Below are 27,120 nucleotides of genomic sequence, written 5' to 3'. Positions count from 1 at the left end.
ATTATTGTTGTTGTTTTACTTTATCTTCATACTTTGGTGAGTTTCAAGTTTGCAATTTAACATTGTCTGTGTCACTGACATCCTTTACTTCATGTTTTTTCCTGGTAATCTTGCATTATGATGAATCACTCATTCTGATGTTGGCCGCCAATGCTTCCAACACAAATTGGTGCCATACAAGTGGTTGGTGATCATAAGTATCTCAGCAACCTGGCTACATCCATGCCATTCCTATCACGGTGCATGGAGCAAGCTTCACATAACTTTCAGACAGAGACAGCTCAATTATCGTTTTATTTCAGATTCAGTGTTTTGCTCAGTCTTTTAGGTGCAGTGTTAATATTACTAGTGGTAGTATTAATACAATAATAATGTATTAATTTTCATTGATTTATCAATATTTATATTAATATATCATTAGTGTTTAAAATTTCTAATACTAATAGTAACATAAACAAAAATATCATAACTATATTTAGCTATACTCATTTATTATTATTGCTTTTCTTATTATTAATCCCTTCAGTGTCCTAGTACTTTAAATCTAGTGCTTTTCCGTCTAGCAGCCAAAGTTGTGGCCTTTGTGAATGTGTATGTCCTAAGTGTTCATTGGTGTAACTAGCTATACATCAGCAAAATCTGCATCTCTCTCCCTTCTCACCCAGTTGTCCCCATATGTACATCCTTTCAGTATCCAAATAATTTCAATATACCTCTTCTAATCACTTAACTAATGAAGTCAGTTTATATCATACCCCATAACTCTTCCTTCATCATCATAACATCACCTGGCCTCTTAATTCCCGGGTACACCAACAAACCCACTTGGCAATTCTCATCTCTATATTTTACCATGTGGGCATACTCTTCCGTTTCCTTCCATGTTTCGCTGTCGAATATTATTCCACGTCTTACAAAACCACATCCCAACAGATCCAAACACAGGTTTCGGTAACACCCAAGAGAATGTGGCAGCCCAAGAGGAGAGTCCAAGAAAGAGGCCACGGGTGGAGTTAAATAGAACTCAGCCACCCCCTGAGGAATGTGGCAGTATCCAACCCCACCTGCTCAGTGTCCCCCAAGCCACACATGAAAATGAACTGCAGCCTGACCCTGATGAGTGTGCGCCCCATTGCACTGCACCAGCTCCATGTGCTGATTTTGGTATGAATACTATTAGTTTTTATTGATTGTTGTGTTATTAATCTAATTATGACTCCACAAAATCATGCAAGAGCAGCACACCATCATGCTCCTCTGAAGCAGAGGGAGAGGGAATAACTCCTCTGCTTTGATGAAAAAGCTGTGAAACAGACCACCACAGCATTGCAACAAAATCATTACAAACAGTACTTTCTCACTGAATGTTTGGTTGCTTCAAGGAAATTGCAGCTATTAATGAAATGCGATTGATAGTTTGAATCAGCATTTGAGCGTGGACCATCCTACCTTGTGGATGATATTTCACCATCATATAAATTTATACTCATCACATTAGGCATGCATATGTCCGCATCATTTTACACAAACAAAAGGAAAGAAATTAAATTCCCTCACTTATTTAACTTAGGCATCCCGGGAGAGTTGTAGAATTCCTTCATATAACTGCTAATTTATGTATCCTGAAATGATTTGATATTGATTGTCATAGCTTTTTTTTATTTATTTTTTTATTTATTTATTTATTTATTTTTTATCACAGAACCATGTTATTTTGTATATAATACATTTGTCCTTTACAGTCTTTGATGGTGCATCCTTTCAGGCTGTCAAGTTTAGTAGCTACTCATGAGACGTATTTCGTAATAATCATTAATTTCCAGATGCTTTGCATTAAAAAAGTGTCATGAAACCTGCCGCAAAAAATAATCAGCTATAGTCAACCCTTGCTTTAAAGAACCAATTTGGAGGAGGGGGGTGATGTTATATCCAAAAATCTTTAACATCTGAAGCATCTAATTTTTTTGTGTATAACAAACCTTGTCTATTATGTGAACCTAAAAGTTCCCTGTTTCCCTATATAACAATTCTTTCCTTGTATGTGATGCTTAATCCTGACATGCATCTCCATTATCAGCAGGAAGAGTAATTATAAGAATAACTGTACATATAGCTGATAGCAATGCTGATTTAGAGAGAAAGTTGATGCTAATAGCCTTACTTTTAGTAGTCCTGCCCGCTAAAATGACAAAAAAAGACAATAATACATCATCAGCATCATCATCGTTTAACGTAACAATGATGCACATTAAAACAATGTACATATAGCCCAATGAGTGAAGGGGATCATTTACCTCAACAGAGACTCACGCCAAGTCTGGTAGTCCTTCTCTAAGTTCTGTGCCAAAATTTGTGACGCCAAGTATAATAATTAATTTTAGTGACCATTTGCATCCATTTTTCACTGTGATTAAGAAATTGCCTCTCAACAGGGTGTGAAACTGAAGGGGTTGGAGGAAACCCGACTCGGCCATCAAGCTCACCAAAATACAGTAAGCAACCTCTTGTGCTCAGTGATAATTTTTCCTCTAGTTACTGTTCAGTGTTGTTATGACCACATTTAATGTGTTGGAAACATTACAGCTTAACAATATACCTCACATCCCTGCATACAAATTGAGTTCAGTATTTAACTGTTACACCAGTACATATCTTAAGAAAATATATGTAAAAAGGTTGATATTTTGAATGACATTTAAACTTTATTATATTCTTATGGCAGTAGTGAGTGATCAGAACATAGGTCTTATGTTCTTGATAGCATAGGTTCAAATTTTGCCATAGGCTGGCAATTGATAGTAGCAGTAGTGTCCACAAATACCTGCCTGTCTCTTGTTTATCCTGTTCCACTTTAAACCATGACTGGTCAAGCTTTGAAGAGGTAGCATAACCCTGAAGTGCCACTAACAAACATTTGTCCATGCTACTGATGTGATCATGTTTACCATTCACTCCCAAACATGGCAGCACCCTAGAAATGAGGTCAATATCCCTGCTATTTAATATCCCATCTTTAATCACATACTCAGGCTTTTCCTTGTATTATGAAACCAAAAAATGTGATTCTTCATACGTTATTCTTAAAGGGATAGTCGTGAGTATCAGGGAAATGGGAGCTACAAGGAACAGTATTATTCTCTAAACTTAATGTATGCATGGGAGACATGAGGCTGAACCATTCCACATCACCCACATTACACTGGATGGACATGTGGAAGAGCTGGGATAATAATTGAATTATGATCTATGCAAGTGTTCAAATGGTTTTAATAAGTAATAAGGATTAGTTTGTTGGGTAAAGTGGCACATCCCGGAGACCACCAGTTTAATGGATTATAATTGTGAAAAGGAAAGTTAGATAGCAGGCAGGATTTGGGTAGGACTAACATTGCAGAAACAGAGAATTTTTAGATTTTTAGTGTGGCACCATTTTGACGTATGTTTCAGTAGAGATTGAGCACCAGAGATGTATATGGATAATCAGTGCTTGTAGATCTTGATATTATTTCTGTCAAGTCTCCAGTTGTACCCTCTCCCCCATCTGGAAATACTACTCTTGTCAGGTAATCTAACTAAAGCCTTTCCAGTCTAAGCTGGCGTGCAGATAAAATGTCATTGCTTGGATTCACTGTCCTAATAGCAATAATAATGCATTAACATGCACATATTTTATTATTTAGAATTGTGAGAAGAGTGCTGTGAAATTTAACTTTTAATATTGGTATATGCATTTTCAGAGACATCAAAACTGCAATTGTTAAAGAAGATGGTCTGCCGTCTGCGCCGGCAGGTGAGGCAGCTCAAAGCTCAGGCCATTACCACTCCTGGGCAGTTTTTGGCCAAAGCCAGCAATTTCCTAGATCCAAAAGTGGTGGATTTTTTCAAAGGACAGGTTCAACATGCTGCAAGATCTAAGCCTGGTAGGAGATATGGGGTACAAGAGAGGAGGTTTGCTCTGGCCTTGTACTATCAAAGTCCAAAGGCTTATCGATTTCTCAGCACAGTATTTCATTTGCCTTCAGTTTCAACACTTCACTCATGGCTCAGGGGTATTTCACTAAATGTTGGCTGGAGCAAACAGACTCTGACAGCCCTGAAGAAAAGAGCACAGGCTTTGTCAAAAGAAGAGACACTTTGTGGGATTGCATTTGATGCCATGAGTATTAAAGAATCATTGCATTTTGACAAAGCCTCTGATTCTATCATAGGAAGGGAGGATTTCGGAGAGCATGGGAAGAGTTTGAAACCAGCAAATCATGCACTCGTGTTCATGGTTAAGGGCTTATTGAAAAAATGGAAACTTGTTTTAGGAAGTTTCTTTTATTCGGGAGGGATTAAAACTTGTAAAATCAGGGAACTGTATGAAACAGCAATAAAAAAAGTCAAGAACACGGGACACAGAGTTATGTTTACAGTTTGTGATCAAGAGGGAGTGCATCGTTCCTTGTTCCAGACTCTTGGCATGACAACTGAAAATCCTTCCTTTACAGTCGATGGTGAGAAGGTTCACTTTTTTTTTGATTCTCCACATCTTTTGAAAAGCCTGAGGAACACACTTCTCAAATATGATATTAAAATTGGAGAAAATAAAATTTCATGGGATCACATAAAAAAGTTTTTTGAAAAAGATCAACAACTAAGTATTAGACTTGCTCCTAAATTGAGTAGCAAACATATGTGTGGTGAAGGCTTTTCAAAAATGCGTGTCAATCTTGCTGCCCAAGTGATGAGTCATACTGTGGCGGCAGGAATTTTCGTTCATTCAACATCAGGAATGCTACCACAGAAAGCCATCTATACTGCAGAATTCATAGATAAGGCGGACATTTTGTTTGATTGTTTCAATAGTTCATCCATTTATAATTATAAAGATGCCCTTACTGCCATTACTTCAAATTCATGTCATATGAAAATCATAAAAGAGACTGAAGATTACTTGTTGTCATTAAAGGTCTGTGCTCCACCTCATGTACGCATTCACTGTGTAAATGGCTGGCTCATCAACTTGACAGCACTTGATGCTCTGTGGCAAGATCTGCAGAGTTATCAAGTAAAGTACCTCCTCACTCGGCGATTAAATCAGGACTGTCTTGAAAATCTGTTTGCCAGACTGAGGGTTAGATTTGGGAACTGTGACCATCCCACTGCCTGCAATTTTATGAAGGGCCTCAAGTCAGTAATGACCAATTATTATTCACAAGTTCCCCAGACAAGTAACTGTGAGGCGGATGAGTCATACTTCCTTGACGTAACCTCAAACTGTGATGCAGATTTGCCCCCTTCAGATACTGACTCGGACAATGAGGAGTCAGTAGCAAGCATGCCACCTGCTGAGGTCAATGCTTTGTTTTATGTAGTTGGCTGGACTTGTAAAATTTTTTTGAAAAAACATAACTGTCAACATTGCAGGGAGCATCTGTTGGATGTAAAACAACAACTTGACAACAAAAATTTATTTTGTTATTTTAAAGCCTTTTCTAACAATCCAGATATTCCATTTGGGGGACTCTCTGTGCCCAGTGATAGTGTTTTTAAACACTTTCATGAAGTTGAAGCCATTCTCCAGGCAACACTGGAGAAGGCAATGTTGGGCACTAGAGTCTCCCAAATGCTCTTGTCTAAATTAAATAGTCATGAATTTCTAAGTCCTCTGCACCTGTGTTCCACCCAGCTAACTGAAAACATTCACCTCATCTACATAAAATTAAGGATATACTACAAACTAAAATGGAGGAATAGGGAGCAGACCCATCCCAAAATGAAAAAAAATAGGAAATTAATTAAATTGCAGCATTAGTAATAATAATAATTAGGGATATAAATTTACTCATGATATTTATAAGTTTCTTTTACAGCATAATATTTCAGTCTTCAGGATTGATAGTGTGCATGATTGTAACAGAATGGTGTGCATGTACGCCAGCTGGGGATGGGTTTTTGTGCCTTATGTTTTCTTCAAGTGATTTTTTTCTAGCTTAATGCATCAATGCTTTTTCATTGTCTATTGCAACATAATAATCATATATTGCCTGCTTTGCCTATCTCTGAAGCTGAAAATCTATCCTGCATGTGAGGTCTGCTCCCTAATTTCTTGCAGCATGTTGAACAAATGTTTTTGGTATTAATTGGTATAATAAATTTATTAATTGATTTTGATGTTATTTTGTTTTCAGAAATTATCACCATGCCACCACTCTGGATGTCTGCCATTATTTGGTGTTGCTTTTGTTATGCCAAGAAATTTTTTGCATATACTTTGCTAAATATTGCAAATAATGCACCATTGTTGGTTTTGCCTGTTATAAATCGGATCTTGTTCAGTTAACAAGCTTTGGATGTCTGCCACTTTCTTTCCAGTTGTAATGCAAGGAATTATTTATCTGCCCTGCCAGATATTGCATGTAACGCACCCTTGCTGGTTTTGCCTGTTATAAATCAGATCTTGTTCATTTAACAAGCTTTGGATGTCTGCCACTTTCTTTCCAATTGTAATGCAAGGAATTGTTTATCTGCCCTGCCAGATATTGCATGTAATGCACCATTGTTGGCTTTGCCTGTTATAAATCAGATCTTGTTCAGTTAAACAAGCTTTGGATGTCTGCCACTTTCTTTCCAGTTGTAATGCAAGGAATTATTTATCTGCCCTGCCAGATATTGCATGTAACGCACCATTGTTGGTTTTGCCTGTTATAAATCAGATCTTGTTCAGCTCACAAGCTTTGGATGTCTGCCATTGTTTATTTCAGGTGTAATGCTTGGAAACTTTTGTTCTCTGCCCTGCCAAACAGTATGCAATGCTTTATTGTGGATTTTGCCTGTTATAATTTATCTTGTTCAGGTAACAAGCTTTTGGTGTCTGCCTTACCTAATATGTGCTGCAGTGACACTTGGCTGGGTTTCATGATGTGAAATACAGCATATAATTTCATCACATGGCTGGCATCATTGATGTGGCGTCCAGGAGTAATCGTGTTTGTACTATAGCATGTTATGATTTTTTCTGCTTTATATGATATAATCACATAGGTGTGTGTGTGTATATATATATATATATATATATATATATATATATATATATATATATATATATATATATATATATATATATATATATATATATATATATATAGATATATATATATATATATATATATATATATAGATATATATATATATATATATATATATATATATATATATATATATATATATATATATATATATTTATTTTTATTTTTTTATACTTTTTTATTTATTTATTTATATATATTTATTTATTTATTTATTTTTTGACAAAATATAATGCCAGTTGATATTCTTGACTAATGCCTTGTAAACCTTGTGAAAAATAATGCTTATTTTTGGGGGGAGACAGAGTGGTTTGTTGAATTGGCTAGTTCAAGGAGTTTCATTTCAAATGATTTTGTTACATCCAACTTTAATGTGTGCTAAAAAACAAATATTGTTTTACTGTTCCTGCAATAAATGCTACTTGTTTACTGATGTAGCCCTTGAAAAACAAATCACTCTCTGCCCTGTAATTTGGTATGTCACATACTGCAGCATAACTTTCCTGCTATTTTCTTACACTATTAGTTGCCGGTTTTTGTCTCATTTGCTTTCATCATAATATGTGCCTCCACTGCATAGTTGTGCCTACTGAGCTTAATATCTTCAGGACACTGGCTGATGCCAAGGTCAGAGCTTGTGAGATCATACTGTGTCCTACATTCCATTTTTACTTCCATGCCCAGCTGTCTCCCAGGACCACCAAGCTATTTCATTCCATTTAAGACAACTCATGTGTTACCTTCTTGATATCCTCCATCATGTATGTCAGCATGTTTTATGATGCTTTTATATTGATGTGCCTTGCAACTTTTATACAGTTATTATTGCATGTAATACACTATAGTAGATTTTGCCTGTTATAAATCAGATCATGTTCAGTTAAAATAGTTGCCATCTCTCTCTCTCTCTCTCTCTCTTGACGGATTTAACTCAGAGTGGGCGCCTGTCACTAGTGGCGTCCCTCAGGGCTCGGTTCTTGGCCCAGTGCTCTTCATTATTTACATCAACGACGTGGATGTTGGACTCAATAACCGCATTAGTAAATTTGCAGACGACACAAAGATTGGTAACTCGGTTCTCACTGACGAAGACAGGCAAAGCCTCCAAGAGGATTTGCACAAAATTTCAGCTTGGTCGGATTTTTTTTTTTTTTTTTTTTTTTTTACAGCAAAGGAGACAGCTCAAGGGCACAAAAAAGTAAACATTAATAAATAAAAAAAAGCCCGCTACTCGCTGCTCCTAAAAAGAATCCAAAGAAGTGGCCGAAAGATAAGTCAGTTTCGGGAGGAGAGGTGTCCTGATACCCTCCTCTTGAAAGAGTTCAAGTAGGCAGGAGGAAATACAGATGAAGGAAGATTGTTCCAGAGTTTACCAGCGTGAGGGATGAAAGAGTGAAGATGCTGGTTAACTCTTGCATAAGGGGTTTGGACAGTATAGGGATGAGCATGAGTAGAAAGTCGAGTGCAGCGGGGCCGCGGGAGGGGAGGAGGCATGCAGTTAGCAAGTTCAGAAGAGCAGTCAGCGTGGAAATATCGATAGAAGATAGAAAGAGAGGCAACATTGCGGCGGAATTTAAGAGGTAGAAGACTATCAGTATGAGGAGGAGAGCTGATGAGACGAAGAGCCTTTGCCTCCACTCTGTCCAGAAGAGCTGTGTGAGTGGAGCCCCCCCACACATGAGATGCATACTCCATACGATAGATAGATGGGAGATGCCCTTTAACGTAGACAAGTGCCAGGTCCTTCAAGTTGGAACGAGGAATAAAAAGTTTGATTACGAAATGCGCGGCGTTAAACTCAAAAGCGTTCAATGCGTCAAGGACTTGGGGGTCAAAATCGCGTCAAACCTCAAATTCTCACAGCAATGCATCGATGCAGCAAATAAAGCGAACAGAATGTTGGGCTTCATTAAAAGAAACTTTTTATTTAAGAATAAAGATGTAATACTCCCGCTCTACAACAGTTTAGTCAGACCCCACTTGGAATATGCGGTACAGTTTTGGTCTCCCCACCATGCAAAGGATATTGCTAAATTAGAAGGTGTTCAGCGTCGGGCAACGAAAATTATCCCTTCCTTGCGCAACAAATCCTACGAAGAAAGGCTTTCTACCCTTAACATGTTCTCTCTTGAGAAACGTCGCCTCCGAGGAAAACTGATCGAATGTTTTAAAATACTTAATGGTTTCACGAATGTAGACAGATCAACATTGTTTATGATCGATGACACTTTGCGCACGAGGAACAATGGCGTAAAACTCAGATGTAGACAAGTAAATTCAGACCAACGTTGTAGTGCGAGAATGGAATAAGCTCCCATCATCAGTGGTCCAGTGTAACACGATTGACTCCTTCAAAAATAAGCTCGACCGTCACTTCCTTCAACTTAATATCAACTAGAGTAGAAATGCAACGTTTTGGAGTCTTCTGATTAATGTAAAATCACTTAGGTTTAAGGACAGACCACCAAGTCTGGACCATGGGGTCTGTGTGGTCTGATTTTCTATGTAAATCTATGTAAATCTCTCTCTCTCTCTCTCTCTCTCTCTCTCTCTCTCTCTCTCTCTCTCTCTCTCTCTCTCTCTCTCTCTCTCTCTCTCTCTCTCTCTCTCTCTCTCTCTCTCTCTCTCTCTCTCTCTCTCTCTCTCTCTCTCTCTCTCTCTCTCTCTCCCCAATATTTGTTAATGTCTTGTTGTTTTGGCAAGTGTTTGTTGCATCCATTGTTTTGCTGTGGACTTTGTACAGCACAAGTGCTTGCATTATTTTGTCTCTTTATTGAGCCAGAGGCCTTCTAGTAGTCATGGAGGTCACAGCATCCCAGGCAGTGGACAGCCTGGGTCTGGTCCCCTTGTCCGGCACCTTTGCTGCGTCTTCACGGAGAGCAAGAGGGAGCTTTCTTCTTTACTTCTTGGCCTCCGAGAGTGTTTATTTGTCTCCGTGGTTGTTTGTTTCCAGAGTTTTTGTCTCCTTTAATCTTGTTGGTGACAATTTGATTCTTTCATGTTTAAACATGTCAGGTTTTCTCAATTTTTTTTTTCTTTGTTTTTGATCCACGTTATCATGTTCTTTCTCTCCAAGCGGCGACGGTCTGCACACTTCCCTGCTCTGTTCTTTCCCTTCCTTGATGCCCTTTTCTGTGGTGGCTGTTCTGCAGCATTGTTCTGTCTCTGTTTTCCTCTTCCCATATCCACAAGGTGCTTTTCAGCTGCCTGCTGCATGGTTGCCTCCAGGTTGTCAGGGGCAGCTAGTTCACTGCTCTGGGTCTATTTTGCCTCAGTTTCTTTGATGCAGTTGTCACAATATTGGGGTTGAAAACCAGTAACTGTGTTGTGCTCTGCTACATTTTATGGAATTTGTAGATGCTTTTGGTATTCAGTTTGAAGCATGTTTCTATGAGGCTGTGATCTTTGTCCCAACAGCCACCCCTGGTGCTGGTGCAGCAGCGAGAGTCTGAGGCGGGTGCCGTGCTGCGTCCTCACTGCCGCGAACTTATGTTGCAGTGGAGGCTGCAGGGCCGGGCAGCAGCCTGAGGGGCCAGGACCAGCAGGAGCAGCCTGCCACTGCTGTGAGGATCAGTGCTAGACCATGCACTACAGTACAGTGCAATTCCTTCATCATATTTTGTGCCAAAGAAAAAAAATTAATGCCATAACTTTGAACAGCACCTTGCATGCTCTGATCAGGGGTGGTCAGGAGAACCACCACCACCACCACCACTTTGCAACTAGCATCTCCAGCCATAAAGGAACGGTCGAGTTTGAGTGAGAGAAGATTTGAGACCGAGAGCAAGGTCACCAGACATATCCTTGCACACACTGCTGAAGGGAAGCATGAGTGCCAAGAGTGTGGGAAAAGACTCCCTGGGAAGGGTGACCTCAACAAACACACCCACATACTCTGGTGGAAGACCTCATGAATGCCAAGAGTGTGGCAAAGTGTTTGGTCAGAAGAGTGACCTGATTAGACATACCCTTACACACACTGGTGAAAGACCTCATGAATGCCTAGTGTGTGGCAAAGTGTTCAGTAGGAAGGGTAACCTTAACACACACACCCTTACACACACTGGTGAAAGACCTCATGAATGCCTAGTGTGTGGCAAAGTGTTCAGTAGGAAGGGTAACCTTAACACACACACCCTTACACACACTGGTATAAGTCCTCATGAATGCCAAGAGTGTGGCAAAGTGTTCAGTAGGAAGGGTAACCTTAACACACACACCCTTACACACACTGGTGAAAGACCTCATGAATGCCAAGAGTGTGGCAAAGTGTTCAGTAGGAAGAGTCAACTTAACAGACACACCCTTACACACACTGGTGAAAGACCTCATGAATGCCAAGAGTGTGGCAAAGTGTTCAGTAGGAAGAGTCACCTTAACAGACACACCCTTACACACACTGGTGAAAGACCTCATGAATGCCAAGAGTGTGGCAAAGTGTTCAGTAGGAAGAGTCACCTTAACAGACACACCCTTACACACACTCATGAATGCCAAGAGTGTGGCAAGGTGTTCAGTAGGAAGAGTCACCTTAACACACACACCCTTACACACACTGGTGAAAGACCTCATGAATGGCAGGAGTGGGGCAAAGTGTTCAGTAGGAAGAGTCACCTTAACTCACACACCCTTACACACACTGGTGAAAGACCTCATAAATGCCAAGAGTGTGGCAAAGTGTTCACTCAGAAGAGTCACCTTAACACACACACCCTTACACACACTGGTGAAAGACCTCATGAATGCCCTGAGTGTAACAGAAGGTTCGGTGTGAAGGGTGAACTAAATAGACACATACTTACACACACTGGTGAAAGACCTCATCAATGCCTTGAGTGTGACAGAAGTTTCTTTTCTAAGGCTGAGTTGAACAACCACGTTGTCACACACTCTGATCTGAGAGAGTTCAAGTGTGATGTTTGTCTAAAACATTTCAAAACCAAACGGAGTATTGCCAGGCACATGAAGATCCACTTCCCCTGAGGTGTTGTGTGGTGCTGCTGTATGTGGTGGCGGTGGAGGACAGTGTTTGGCAACCCCGCCCTGGCTGAAGAACAAGACGAAAGAGAAGACAAAGAGAGAAAGACAGACATGGAGGAATAACAAGAACAGAAAATGAAAAAGGAATGAAGTAGTAGTGAGTAGTGAACCTTCGCGCTGGTCGGATGTGCTGCGCCTTGCTCGCGAAAGTGCTGAGTCGATATGGCTGGCCCACGGCCAACAGAATAGAACGGTCCACCCGTGCGCATCATTGTGACGTCAGCGGTTTACGTCAGCATAAGTCGTAGCGTAAATTATTCTCTCTCTCTCTCTCTCTCTCTCTCTCTCTCTCTCTCTCTCTCTCTCTCTCTCTCTCTCTCTTATTATTATTATTATTATTATTATTATTATTATTATTATTATTATTACTACTGCTACTACACTAATTACTTGATCATTATATCATCATTAGTAGTAGTAGTGCAATTACTATAATTACTAGTAAGATTATAATTATTACTGTTATTATTACTATTATTACAATTTATCATTGTTGTTGCCATTATAATTATTTTTTTATGTACGTACTATTTGCTTTTCAATCTATATTCCCTGTCTCCACGAATGTTCCTATGAACGAAATAAAAGCATCATTATCATTATCATATATATCGTATACACTATGTGTGTGTGTGTGTCATATATATATATATATATATATATATATATATATATATATATATATATATATATATATATATATATATATATATATATATATATTTATTTATGTGTGTGTGTGTGTGTGTGTGTGTGTGTGTGTGTGTGTGATTAACCTTCTTATCCAAGTATTTTTTGACATATTCTTACTCGCCGCAATCATCCTCTATTGAACAGTTCACCTGTCCTCCCTCTGACACCCTCTGTAACACCTTAACCACTTATACCCAGTACCGACTTCTAGCCCATTAATTGTGTGACTGCTTCAGTTCCTTAATCCTAAATGCTAAAGTCACCCATCGAAATAAAAGAAAATGGAGCCGAAATGCTAAAGTCACCCATGGAAATAAAAGAAAATGGAGCAAACGAGATGCATCCCCACCAATGGTCAGGTGAAGACTGGTGGGGTGGGACCAAAGAGACTATATACGAAGAGATAGTGGTATGTAGTAATTCCTCGGGCGTGCGGAAGTAGCGCCATCTATTGCAGCCCACCAAAAACGTCACTTTTCAGGGGTAGCTTTACTATTTTTGAAGTACCTGCCACAGCACCCTATCCAGCCTTTACTTATTTTTTTCATTATTGTAAAATTATTTACTAATGGGATCTTGAAAAATATATTTGTTCTTATGTTTTATTAGGTATTATCTACACTATATCAATTTGTTATTTTAGGAAAAATATGGTGTAGAAAGCATTTGCTAATATATATATATATATATATATATATATATATATATATATATATATATATATATATATATATATATATATATATATATATATATATATGTGTGTGTGTGTGTGTGTGTGTGTGTGTAGCAAACATATCCAGTGCTTTAAATACAAGCAAAGCATACAACATTCTATACAAGTATACATGCTAGATTACTATAATGCCTTTGCAACTGTGGTAACCCGGATGTCACACTGGTCTTGTGTCCCAGGGTAATGGGTTCCCTAACATCACAGCCTCAAGGGCCAATGTTACAGAGATGAGCACCGAGGCCACGTGCTGCTACAGCGTATGCCCCCAACCGTACCTTTACCTTTTGCAAAATGCTCTTAGCTGAGTAAAAATATCATACTAACTGTACAAGTGCCAGATAATGGCAAGCATTGCATACTGCTTGACAGGGCAGAGAACAAAAGCTTCTAAGCATTACAACTGAAATAAACAATGGGAGACACTTAAAGCTTCTTAACTGAAAATGACCCGATTTATAACAGGCAAAACCAACAATGGTGCGTTATATACAATAAAAACTGTATAAAAATGTTGCAAGGCACATCAATATAAGAGCAAAGCATCATAAAACATGCTGAAATACATGATGGAGGACATCAAGAAGGTAACACATGAGTTGTCTTAAATGGAATGCAATAACTTGGTGGTCCTGGGAGACAGCCGAGCCTGGAGGTGAAAATGGGATGAAGGACACGGTATGATCTCAAGCTCTGACCTTGGTGTCAGGGTCATGAAGATATTAAGCTCAGTAGGCACAACTATGCAGCGGAGGCACATATGATAAAAGCAAATGAGACAAAATAAGGCAACTCATAGTGTAAGAAAATAGCAGGAAAGTTATGCTGCAGTATGACACACCAAATTACAGGGCAGACAGTGATTTGTATTTCATAGGCTACATCAGTAAACATGTAGCATTTATTGTAGGAACCACACATTAAAGTTGGATGAAATAAAATATATGTTTTTAGCACACATTAAAGTTGGATGTAATAAAATCATTTGATATGAAACTCCTTGAACTAGCCAACCAAACAAACCACTCTCTGTCCATCCCCCCCCTTCAAAAAAGCATTATTTTTCACAAGGTTTATGATGCATTAGTCAAGAATATCAACTGCCATTACATTTTGTCAAAAAAAAAAATCATACCTATGTGATTATGTATATCCTATAAAGCAGAAAAAAATTGCATGCTGTAATACAAACAAGATTACTCCTGGAAGCCACATTAATGATGCCAGACACGTGATGATAGACACTTAGTGTGATGAAATTACATGCTGTATTTCACATTATGAAACCAAGCCAAGTGTCACTGCAGCACATTATTAGGTAAGGCAGAGTCCAGGGCCGGCCCAAGCCTCCATGGGGCCCTAAGCGAAATTGTATTTGGGGGCCCCCTAAGTAAATAAACAGGTAGACAATGTTCTTACAATATATTTTGTATTGCTCTTGGGGGCCCCCTTGTGGCCTCGGGGCCCTAAGCCACCGCTTACTTCGCTTATGCGTCGGGCCGGCCCTGAGGCAGACACCAAAAGCTTGTTACCTGAACAAGATTAAACATAACAGGCAAAATCCACAATAAAGTATTGCACACTGTTGGGTAGGGAAGAGAGCAAATGTTTCCAAGCATTACACCTGAAATAAACAATGGCAGATATTCAAAGCTTGTGAGCTGAACAAGATCTGATTTATAATAGGCAAAACCAACAATGGTGCATTACATGCGATATCTGGCAGGGAAGATAAATGATTCCTTGCATTACAACTGGAAAGTGGCAGACACCCAAAGCTTGTTAATTGAACAAGATCTGATTTATAACAGGCAAGACTAACAATGGTGCATTACTTGCAATATTTGGCAAAGTATATGGAATTTTTTTTTTGGCGTAACAAGAGTAATACTAACTAATGGCAAATCCCACGAAGTTTCTCTTCTTTTGACCAAGCCTGTGCTCTTTGCTGCAGGGCTGTCAGAGTCTGTTTGCTCCAGCTAACATGTACTGAAATACCCCTGAGTCATGAGTGAAGTGTTGAAACTGAAGGCAAGTGAAATACTGTGCTTAGAAATCTATTAGCATTTGGACTTTGATAATATAAGGCCAGAGCAAACCTCCTCTCTTGTAACCCATATCTCCTACTAGGCTTAGATCTTGCAGCATGTTGAACCTGACCTCAGAAAAAATCCATCCCTATTGGACCTAAAAAATTGCTGGCTCTGGGCAAAAACTGCCCAGGAGTTGTAACAGCCTGGGCTTTGAGCTGCCTTGCCTCCCGGTGCAGACAGCAGGCTGTTGTGTGCAGCAATTTTCACTTTTCATGTCTGAAAATACATGAAAAATATTTAATCACAATTCTAATAAAATATGTGCATCTAATTGCATTATTTTCAGTGCTATACGGACAGTGAATCTAAGCATTGACATTATGTCTGCACACCAGCTTCGATGGAAGGCTTCACTTAGATTGCCTGATAAGAGTAATATTTTCAGGAGATGGGGGAGAGGATACAACTGGAGACTCTTGACAGATATAATGTCAAGATCTACAAGCACTCATTTACCATATATATCTTTGATGATCAGTCCATACTAAAACATTTGTCAATGTGTTGCCACACTAAAAATCTAAAAATTCCCTGTTTCTGCAATGTTAGTCATACCTAAGCCCTGCTAAACCATCCAAGTGAATCAAGAATGAGTTCCGGGCGGCAGCATGAGCCAATACTAAATGGCGCCACTATAAAAAAAATTGCCTGCATCATGACAGGCCTGGGCCGACCGCCAGGCCCCTGAAGAAAACCTACCGGCGCTATAGGCAGGTGGGGGAAAAAAAAAAGGATCACATCAGAAGAATGGACAAAGGTTTGTTAGTGGCACTTCAAGGTTATGCTACCTCTTCAAAGATTGGTCAGTCATGGTTTAAAGTGGAACAGGATAAACAAGAAACAGGCAGGTATCTGTGGACACTACTGTTACTATCAATTGCCAGCCTATGGCAAAATTTGAACCTATGCTATCAAAAACATAAGACCCATATGCTGATCACTCGACTAATCGTAATGGTACTACAGCAATAGAAACATAATAAAGAGTTTAAATATATCATTCAAAATGTCAACCTTTTTACATACCTTTTTTTAAGATATGAAGCCTACTGGTGTAACAGTTAAATATTGAACTCAATTTGTATGCAAAGATGTGAAGTATGTTATTAAGCTGTAATATTTCCAACACATAAGTTGTGATTAAAACAACATGGAATAGTAACTAAAGAGGATAAATTATCACTGAGAACAAGAGGTTCCGTACTATATTGTGATGAGCTTGATGGCCGAGTCGAGTTTCCTCCAACCCCATCAAGTTCACACCCTGTTGAGAGGCAATTTTTTAATCAAAGTGAAAAATGGATGCAAAAGGTCACTAAAACTAATTATACTTGGTGTCACAAATTTGGAGAAATAATTTAGGGAAGGACTTGGCGTCACTGATGAGGTAAATGATCTCGTGCACTCACTGGGCTATAATATATACATTGTTATAATGTGTATTATTGTCTTGTTACTATATATTACCTACTGATAATGGAAATACATGTCAGGATTAATCATCAAATACAAGGAAAAAAGAATCATGTATGGAAATTGTGAACTTTTAAGTTCATGTAACAAACAAAGTTTATTATACACAAAAAGGTTGGATACTTCTGATCATCTGATGTAAAAGATTTTTGGATATAACATCACCCCCTTCCTCCATATTGGTTCTTTAAAGCAAGGGTTGACTACAGCTCATTATTAATTGCGGCAGGTTACACGACACTTTTTTTAGTGCAAACCACCTGGAAATCAATGACCATTATAAGGAATACTTCTCATGAGTAGCTACTAAAACTTGACAACCTAGAAGGATGCACCATCAGACTGTAAAGGAGAGATATATTATAAGACATAGCTACATTGGTGGATCCAAAGGGGGGCCCAGGCCCCCCAATGTTCCTGAGTGATACAGGAAAACTAGCTCAAAAGCGCGCTGCGGCTAAAACAATGCTTTGGCACAAAGTCCAGGCCGTTATACCTATTGATTTAGGTCACTCCACCAGTTTTTCAAGACCAGGACTGCCGAGAATGGCTAATCGGTAATGCTAATGCTCCTTCCACCCGCAAAAAGTCTGACGTCCTCCCAAAAACTCATTTCCTGGATCTGCACCCAAAGACACAGTAACATGGTTCAATGATCATGGACAAAAAAAAAAAAATGTTAAGACAATCAATATCCAATCATTTCAGGATACATAAATCAGCATCCATATGAAGGAATTCTACAACTTAAAAGTGATGCTGAGCAGGGCATGTGTTAAGTGACTTGCACAGACTATTTTGTGAAGTCATAATTAGATTAATAACACAACAATCAACAAACACTAGATGAAGTATTCATACCAAAATCAGTACATGGAGCTGGTGCACTGCAATGGGAAGCACATTCCTGCAGCTCACCAAGAGGGTTGAATGATGCCATGTACTTCAGGGGGAGTGGCTAAATGTCTTCACCCTTGGCCTCTTTCTTGGCCTCTCCCCCTTCAGCTGCCACATTCTCTTGGATGATATCGGACGTGTTCGGGTCTGTTGGGATGTGGTTGTGTTAGATGTGGAATAACATACGACATTGGAACATGGAAGGAAAGAGTATGTCCACACGGTAAAATACAGAGATGAGGATTGCACTGCATTAGTTGAGTGATTACAAGATGTAAATTGAAATTCTTTGGATACTGAAAGGATGTACGGGGACAACTGGGTGAGAAGAGAGAGAGATGCAGATTTTGATGTTATATAGCTAGTTACACCAATGAAGACTTAGGGCATACACATTGAGAAAGACCACAATTTTAGCTGCTAGATGGAAAAGCACTAGATGTCAAAGTGCCAGGACATTGAAGGAAGTAATAATAAGAAAAGCAATAATAATTAATGAGTGTAAATATATTTCTGATATTTTTGTTTATCTTAATACTAGTATTGGAATTTTCAAACACTAAGAATATAATAAATAAATAGACAAATTAATTAAAATAAATACATTAATTGTACTAATACTACCACTAACAATATTAACAGCACTGCATCTAATAGATTGAGCAATAAACTGAGTCTGATATGTAACCATAATTAAACTGTCTCTGTCTGAGTGTTATGTGAAGCTTGATCCATGCACCATGATAGGAATGGCATAGATGCATGCAGGTTGCTGAGATGCTTACAGTCACCAGCCACTTGTAGATATGTCACCAAAATGTGTTGGAAGCATTGGCGGCCAACTTCCATTTATTTAATTATTATTTTCTTTAAACAAAGGAGACAGCTCAAGGGCAACAAAGCGTACTAGAAAAAAAAGCCCCACTACTCACCACTCCCAAACAGACAAAAGTAGAGTCTTGATACACTCTTCTTGAAGGTCAAATTATAGGCAGGAGGAAATGCGGACAATGGAAGGCTGTTCCAGTTTATCAGTGTAAGGGATGAAAGAGTGGAGATGCTGGTTAACTTTTGCATAAGATGTTTGGCAAGATAGAACATACAGTAATTGACTTAAATTAGAAAAGTATAGATTTAGGAGGGAATTAAATGGGCAGGCATTCGTTTAATAATAGGGTGGTGGGGGAATGGAATAGATTCCGCAATCACATAGTGAGTGCAGGGACGATAGCTTGTTTTATGAGTAGACTGGATAGCTACATGGACGAGGCTGACAGGTGGTAATGGGGAGGAATCTGGAACTGCCGTGTGTAGGCCATTCGGCCTCTTGCCGCGGGAGGAGGGGAGGCATGCAGTTAGCAAATTCAGAACAGTTGTCAGCGTGAAAATTATTAGAATTTCCACATTATCATTATTTATATATATATATCACTTACCCCGGCTGGCATCCTTCCGTAATAAATGTAGCTTCACACCAGGCTGTGTCCTCTTTATCACCACAAAGGGACATGATTTGAGGCCCCGGCTGGTAAACGTGGAGGCCGCGGCGGTGTTATGATATTTGAACGAGGCAGCGTTGCAATCGGAGCAGAGAAAGATATTGCTGCGAATAGCGGTATAATAAACAGTATAAGTTAGACCAAGATAATTATATTCACCCACTCTTTCCCCCTACAAACCAATGACTCAATGTCTATATATCATCATTACTGATGGAAGTCAGCGTGCGTGCTAAAACAATGAGTTTGGAAGAAAAACATGATCACATTGTTTTTAAAGAACGGCAGTAGGGCTACAATTCCTTGGTTCATTCCAGTATGTATACAGAAAGGTTAAACACATAAAACACATCTAACCACACATGCAGAGAAAGTAATATAATTGCGGTATAATAATATAACAATAATAGCATTACTCATGACATGCAGTCAGGCTATATCTACCTAGTAAATATATACAGTATATATAGTTCCTTCTGTTCATTTTAATATTTATCTACCTTTATTTTTTTTTATTTAAAATGGGAAATAACCAGACTGAAGAAAAAAAGTAGCAACATTTGCGGCTTGATCCCATGTAGCAACACTGCTGATTGGTTCTAGGGGTTGGGGGTGGGTCTGGAGGGGGGGAGGCGCCTGAATGTAAACAAAGCTGCTCCTGCGCCATCTGTTGCAACCGACATACACCAACACCCGCCCACGGTCTCCCATAGAGGCCCCCTCTCCTGTTCTATAGTCTCCTTGGGTGGGACCAAAGAGACTATATACGAAGAGATAGTGGTATGTGGTAGTTCCTCGGGCGTGCGGAAGTAGCGCCATCTATTGCAGCCCACCAAAAACGTCATTTTTTAGGGGTAGCTTTACTATTTTTAAAGTACCTGCCACAGCACCCTATCCAGCCGTTATTTGTTATTTTCATTATTGCAAAATGATTTACGAATGGGGTAAAGAAAAATATATTTGCTCTTATGTTTTATTAATATTATTTACACTATATCAATTTGTTATTTTGGGAAAATATAACGTGTAGAAAGCATTTTCTAAGTATATATATATATATATATATATATATATATATATATATATATATATATATATATATATATATATATATATATATATATATATATATATATATATATATATATAAATATATATATATATATATATATATATATATATATATATATTGTTGTGCTGGAAGCTTCCCCCGGCGACCATAGGCCTCTAGAAGGCTCCCGGAGAAACGAGCAAGGGGGCGGGGAGCAAGGCGAGCCGTCCGCGCCCCGCGGGGCGCGGCCCGGCGCCAGGCGGGAAGTGTTGCCAACTCGCATATATTTTTGCTACATGTTCTTGTATGATCTAAAATATACTGTAACATTCTAGACTGTACTGTTCTGGATATATATAGGAGAAGAGGGCAAGAGAGGGCCAGTCTCAGTCATAGTAAGCTAGTGGTAAGTGAAGAGTCAGAGTGAAGTGTACTACTAAGGAAGAATATTAAACTACAGAAGCTGTGCAAAGTGTTTACATATCTCCCTCCCACGGAGTCTCCTGACGGCGACACGGAACCCAAGTAACACGTCCGGCATAACATTGGCGTCAGGAGTGTAGCCATTTTTTTTTCGCCATGGAGACTCGTTCCCAAGTTGCCCAGAGGGACGACATGTTGACTGAACTTTTGGAAGCTTTGAGACTACAGGGGGAGAAACAAGAAAGAGCACAGCAACAACAAGAAAGAGCACTCCAGGAACTCAAAGAACAACAAGAAAAAGCACACCAAGAACTCAAAGAACAACAAGAAAGAGCACAGCAACAACAAGAAAGAACACTCCAAGAACTCAAAGAACAACAAGAAAGAGCACAGCAACAACAAGAAAGAACACTTCAAGAACTCAAAGAACAACAAGAAAGAGCACAGCAACAACAAGAAGGAACACTCCAAGAACTCAAAAAACAGCTAGAAGATCGCTTCACAGGATTACAGCTACAGCTAAAAGCAGTACAAGATGGAAGTGAATCAGTGCGAAGAGAAATGACTGATGTGACCACGAACTTGGGACAACGCCTGATAGAAGTGGAGAAAGAACACACAAATCTTCAACAAGAGATGGAGGTGGTACGAGAGACGACACACAAAGAAATATTAGAAGTGCAGGGAAAGGTGAACCGTACAGAACAGGCAGTTTGTGATGTAAGTGACTAAGTGAAGGCCCTCGAAGACTGCTTGGCTGGAAACGGACAGCCAGTGCCTGCAGGGGCTAGTTGTACCCAAGATGCTTCTCCTAAGCAAGTCAGGGGTAGTTTGAGCCCTGCTTCGCCTGAGTTTATCCCCGCAAGAAGTTTCGCCAGCCCCATGAGTCTGCTGGGTTCGCCTGTTAGAAAGAAGCCTCAGGAGTTTGATGGCAAGGTCTCCTGGGAGGCTTACCGCGCTCAGTTTGAGCTGTTGGCAGCCCGGAACGGATGGGATGACCAAGAGTGCGCGGTACAGCTGGCCACTAGCCTGAAAGGGGCGGCGCTGGAGGTCCTTGCTCAGCTCGATAATGCAACAAAGGGCAGCTACAGCGGGCTGGCACAGGCGCTGGAGCAACGATATGGGAATAAGCACCAGAACGAGCTCTTCAGGGTTAGGTTCAGAACCCGCAACAGGAGGCGCGGCGAGTCTCTTCAGGAACTCGCTCAGGACCTTGAGAGCATGGCGCACAAGGCATACCCAGGTGCCACCCCTGACCTGCTGACGGTTTTGCTGCGTGATCAATTCATCGATGCCCTGGACAGCCCTCAGCTGAAGATACAAGTGAACCAAGCTAAGCCAACATCAATGCAGGAAGCTCTGGCACGTGCCATGGAGTTTGAGTCCTTTGTTAGGTCTAGCTTGTCAAGCTTCAGGGACGACTCGACTTCTGGCTTTAGGGCACGAAAGGGCGCTGTCAGCGACACAGACAGGTTCCAAGGAACGTGCTGGTACTGCGAGAAGGTTGGGCACAAGGAGAACGAATGCTATAAGAGGAAGAAGGAATATGAAGGTGGCCCTAAGAAGAAGCCCAGGGAAGGACCCAAGTGCTGGACCTGTGGAGAAAAGGGGCACTGGAAGAATGAGTGTCGGAAAATTGTGCCCCCAACGAGGGACCACCACTCGGGAAACTAAGGAGGACTGGTTCACGGGGGCAACGACCAGTCTGTCCTGTACATGCCCCGAAGATATCAATGTGCAGGAAAACCACCATGACGGGCTGCCAAGTGGAACAGACAGCGGAAGTGCCATGGGAAGACTTGGGAAAACTGCAGCAGGAGGACTGAGATCTGAGACCAATTATGGAGTGGCTGAGTCAATCGTCAACGCGACCTGGGTGGGAAGTAATCTCGAGAGAAAGCCCTATCACCAAGAATTACTGGACTCAGTGGGACACTCTTCGGATGGACAACGGGGTGTTGCAGCGACGCTGGGTCTCTCATGATGGTCTTGACCACTACTGGTCCACGGTGCTACCTATGAAGTCCCGGGAAGGCGTCTTGAAAGAAATACACGACAGCATCACCAGCGGACACCTTGGGGTAAAGAAGACACTGATTCGCCTGCGCCAAAGGTTCTACTGGGTTGGCATGAGGAAGGACGTGGAAGAATGGTGTCACGCGTGTGAGGTGTGCTGTGCAAAGAAGGGCCCCAAGAAGCGTCACCGTGCCCCATTGCAACTATACCAGGTTGGAGCCCCCATGGAACGGGTGGCAGTGGATATAGCAGGACCCTTGCCTCTGACGACGAACGGAAATAGGTACATCTGCGTCACAATGGATTACTTCACCAAGTGGCCGGAAGCCTACGCCATCCCTGACCAGGAAGCCACTACCATCGCCAAGGTTTTGGTGGAGGAGTTCTTCTGCCGCTTCAGTGTGCCTAACGAGCTTCATTCCGACCAGAGAAGGAATTTTGAGTCAACAGTCCTTGCTGAGTGCTGCAAGCTTCTGGGTATCAAGAAGACCCGGACCATCCCTCTGCACCCACAGTCAGATGGAATGGTGGAGAGGTTTAATTGGACGTTGGGCCAGGAGTTGGCCAAGCAGTGCAACAATGATCAGTCTTCATGGGATCAGAAGCTGCCTGCGCTTCTCATGGCCTACAGGTCTGCCGCCCACGAGACTACGGGGTATTCACCGGCAAAGCTGATGTTTGGACGTGAGCTGCGATTGCCGGTGGACCTACTGACAGGAAGGCCTCCTGGGGAAAGCCTTCCAAGGGACGCCTCCAGTTTTGCCCGTCAACTAGAGGAACAGCTGGAAGAGGTGCACCATCAAGTCCGTGGTGCCTTGAAGTTCTCCGGGGAGGCCATGAAGCGCGGTTACAATATGAGGGCAAGCCACGTTGACTTCAAGGAAGGAGACCAAGTCTGGCTTTACAACCCGCAGAGGAAGAAAGGACAGTCTCCGAAGTTACAGAGCCCCTGGGAAGGCCCTTATACTGTGCTAGAACGCCTCTCCGACGTGACTTACCGAATCCGGAGAACGGAAAGGACCAAGCCGAAAGTTGTCCACGTCAACCGCCTATGGAGGTACCACGGTCCGGGAAACTACACCTGGAACAACTACAGACACCCAGCAGCCGATGAAAACGCAAGGGACGTCCAGGACCGAGAGGAGGTCGACGACGACATAGGCCTTCTGGCCCTTTCAGCTGAGGGAGATAACCTCCCGGCTTCGGCAGATGTTCCAGGGACACCCCAAGAAGCGGACGACGACGAGGCGCACCAGGAGACAGACGCGCAGGAGGCAACGAACAGAAGACAGAGACAACGCAGGCGTCCACAGCGATACGACGATTATTATTTTTTGATTAATTCTCTTATGTTTGTACATAGTTAAGTGTGTGATCGGGACGATCACAATTAAGAGGGGGGGATAGTGTTGTGCTGGAAGCTTCCCCCGGCGACCATAGGCCTCTAGAAGGCTCCCGGAGAAACGAGCAAGGGGGCGGGGAGCAAGGCGAGCCGTCCGCGCCCCGCGGGGCGCGGCCAAGCGCCAGGCGGGAAGTGTTGTCAACTCGCATATATTTTTGCTACATGTTCTTGTATGATCTAAAATATACTGTAACATTCTAGGCTGTGCTGTTCTGGATATATATAGGAGAAGAGGCCAAGAGAGGGCCAGTCCCAGTCATAGTAAGCTAGTGGTAAGTGAAGAGTCAGAGTGAAGTGTACTACTAAGGAAGAATATTAAACTACAGAAGCTGTGCAAAGTGTTTACATATCTCCCTCCCACTGAGTCTCCTGACGGCGACACGGAACCCAAGTAACACGTCCGGCATAACAATATATATATATATATATATATATATATATATATATATATATATATATATATATATATATATATATATATATATATATATATATTGTGTGTGTGTGTGTGTGTGTAGCAAATATATCCAGTGCTTCAAACTTCAAATACAAGCAAAGCATACAACATTCTATGATTACTACAATGCCTTTGAAACATGCTCTTAGCTGAGTAAAAATATCATACTGCCACATAATGGCAAGCAGCATTGTGCACTGTTTGGCAGGGCAGATAACAAAAGCTAAGCATTACAACTGAAATAAACAATGGCAGACACCCAAAGCTTGTTAAACTGCCGGACGAGGCTGTTCCAGCTCACGAAGCGGCGTAACACTAGGTGGCTGACAACACAACAACACCGTACACGCTTACGGAAGGTAAAACAAGAAAAACGTAATACTAGCATACACAGTGCCTTCCTTATCACCACAGTTACACTCATAGCACTTATACTACATGCATTAACACATTCGAGGACACAAGCAACACACCCACGATAACCACAAACAAGCACTCACATACAACAGTCGTTTTCACTCACCATGGTTCAGTATTTCGAACGGCACACAAATACGATACAAAAGCACACAGACGACACACCACCCTTCTCTTGCTGCTTCTATGTGGAGACACGGGCGCTATGGTCAACCCTGGCCTTTATTGCCCTAAGTATCCTTGCCAACTTTGTAGCAAGGCGGTGAGGTGGGGGCAGAGGGCCATCCAGTGTGATTCGTGTCGTGATAGATCCGAGCATGCTGGCTGGTACCACGTCAGCTGTATCGGGTCTTTCACACCGACTTATGCTGGATTTGTTGACAATAGCGTCTCGTGGATCTGCTTTAGATGCGGCGTACCTAATTTATCATCCTCATTCTTCTCAGCTGATCCTATCCCACTTTTAAATTCCTTCGACACGCTATATCCTCATAACACAGGCAACCCTGGCACACAACACCTTCTCCTCCTGAACCCCAAGCTCTCAACACCTCTCACCTCTCATAACCCGGCTCCACTTTTCACACCAAGTCCCATCAACATCCACAGACAGGTGCGCTCCCTCCGTACGCCAGACTTGACCGATCACTCACCTCTCACTACAGTTATTAACACACACAGGTCTGCCCTATCACCATCCCCCGATCCTACCCTTTCACTTTCCCCAGTCCCTATTTCCTTTTCTTCCTCGTGTTCATCACCTCCTGCTTCACTTCCCTCCTCTACTTCTTGACCCCCTCCCGTCTCTTCTGTATCTTCATCCTCACCTCCCTTCACTTCCACAACCACCACATCATCACCACACTTCCCTCCGATTATTAACAATTAATTTCCGCAGTATCAAAAACAAAATAGCCCAATTACACCATCTAATCACCACACATAACCCAGACATAATAGTAGGGACAGAGACTTGGTTGACTTCTGACGTTGACAGTAGTGAGCTTTTCCCTCCCCCCTTTAGTACGACCGTTTTTCGTAAGGACCGCCCGACAGACCTCGGCAAAGGTGGCGGTGTTATCATCGCCACCAAGCCGGGTCTTTGTGTTCAGCATAGGCCTGACCTTGACACTGACTGCGAAATCACCTGGGTCCAGTTACAAACCTTCAACTGTAAATCTCTTCTTATTGCTGCTTTTTACAGACCACCTTCTACTAATACAGACTATTTACACAACCTTCAAATTTCTCTTTCACGCATACAGGCAGACAAACACATCTGGATCACTGGTGATTTCAACCTCCCCGACATTGACTGGACTGCAATATCCCCATTTGATCCTCCCGATGCTGACGCTCCCAACCCCATTATTCCCCACACAAACAGACGCCAACTACACGGCACATTCGTTGACATCATAAATACATTTTCACTTTCACAAACAGTAGGTACTCCAGCCAACACGAACACATACTGTAACACGCCCCGCTGGCCACGGTGGCCCTTTGACCACAGCACACACACTTGACCTTTTTCTCACCAACAACATTCTTAACATAACAAACACTCAGGTTGTTCCAGAACTTAATGACCATGACATAGTCATCATTGACGCTGACCTCCGACCGATCAGACATAAGCAGAGACCCAGACAGATTTTCCTTTATTCAAGGGCTGACTTAGACATGATCAAACAAGACCTAACTGCCTTCAGCACCGACTTTTTTGCGACTGACCCAAACACAAGACTTCCTTCCATCAACTGGAACAACCTGAAACACACCATACACGCGTCAATGAACAGACACATACCACAAAAAACACTTTCTAGCAGGTACACACTCCCTTGGTTTTC

At 41.3% G+C, this 27,120-nt stretch overlaps 2 long non-coding RNA genes across 4 annotated transcripts in view; both read right to left on the bottom strand.

The window, feature by feature from the left end:
- LOC126989203 (uncharacterized) overlaps positions 1-20,238 on the bottom strand; it is a 38,184-nt gene extending 17,946 nt beyond the window's left edge. The window contains exons 1-4 of one of the 2 annotated variants that reach the window (XR_007743027.1): positions 19,436-20,238; positions 17,964-18,146; positions 16,834-16,893; positions 15,636-15,845 (exon numbers count right to left, since the gene is read on the bottom strand). This is a non-coding gene — a long non-coding RNA (uncharacterized LOC126989203). Of the gene's footprint in view, positions 1-13,568; positions 15,846-16,833; positions 16,894-17,963; positions 18,147-19,435 lie in introns of those variants that run through there. The other variant, XR_007743026.1, reaches the window with a different exon arrangement.
- LOC126989204 (uncharacterized) lies at positions 10,223-12,340 on the bottom strand. Of its 2 annotated transcripts, none has more exons than XR_007743029.1 (3): positions 11,769-12,340; positions 11,277-11,528; positions 10,223-11,192 (listed from the first exon to the last, which is right to left on the bottom strand). It is a non-coding gene; the product is annotated as an uncharacterized LOC126989204 (long non-coding RNA). The 2 variants fall into 2 exon arrangements; XR_007743028.1 differs by lacking the exon at positions 11,769-12,340 and adding an exon at positions 11,601-11,745.
- Positions 20,239-27,120: the final 6,882 nt, after the last annotated feature.

This window comes from Eriocheir sinensis, unplaced genomic scaffold (genome assembly GCF_024679095.1).
Source record: "Eriocheir sinensis breed Jianghai 21 unplaced genomic scaffold, ASM2467909v1 Scaffold1096, whole genome shotgun sequence".
Taxonomy (NCBI): domain Eukaryota; kingdom Metazoa; phylum Arthropoda; class Malacostraca; order Decapoda; family Varunidae; genus Eriocheir; species Eriocheir sinensis.
The sequence above is the reverse complement of the archived record's forward strand: the minus strand, read 5'-3'. Positions and strand labels throughout refer to the sequence as shown.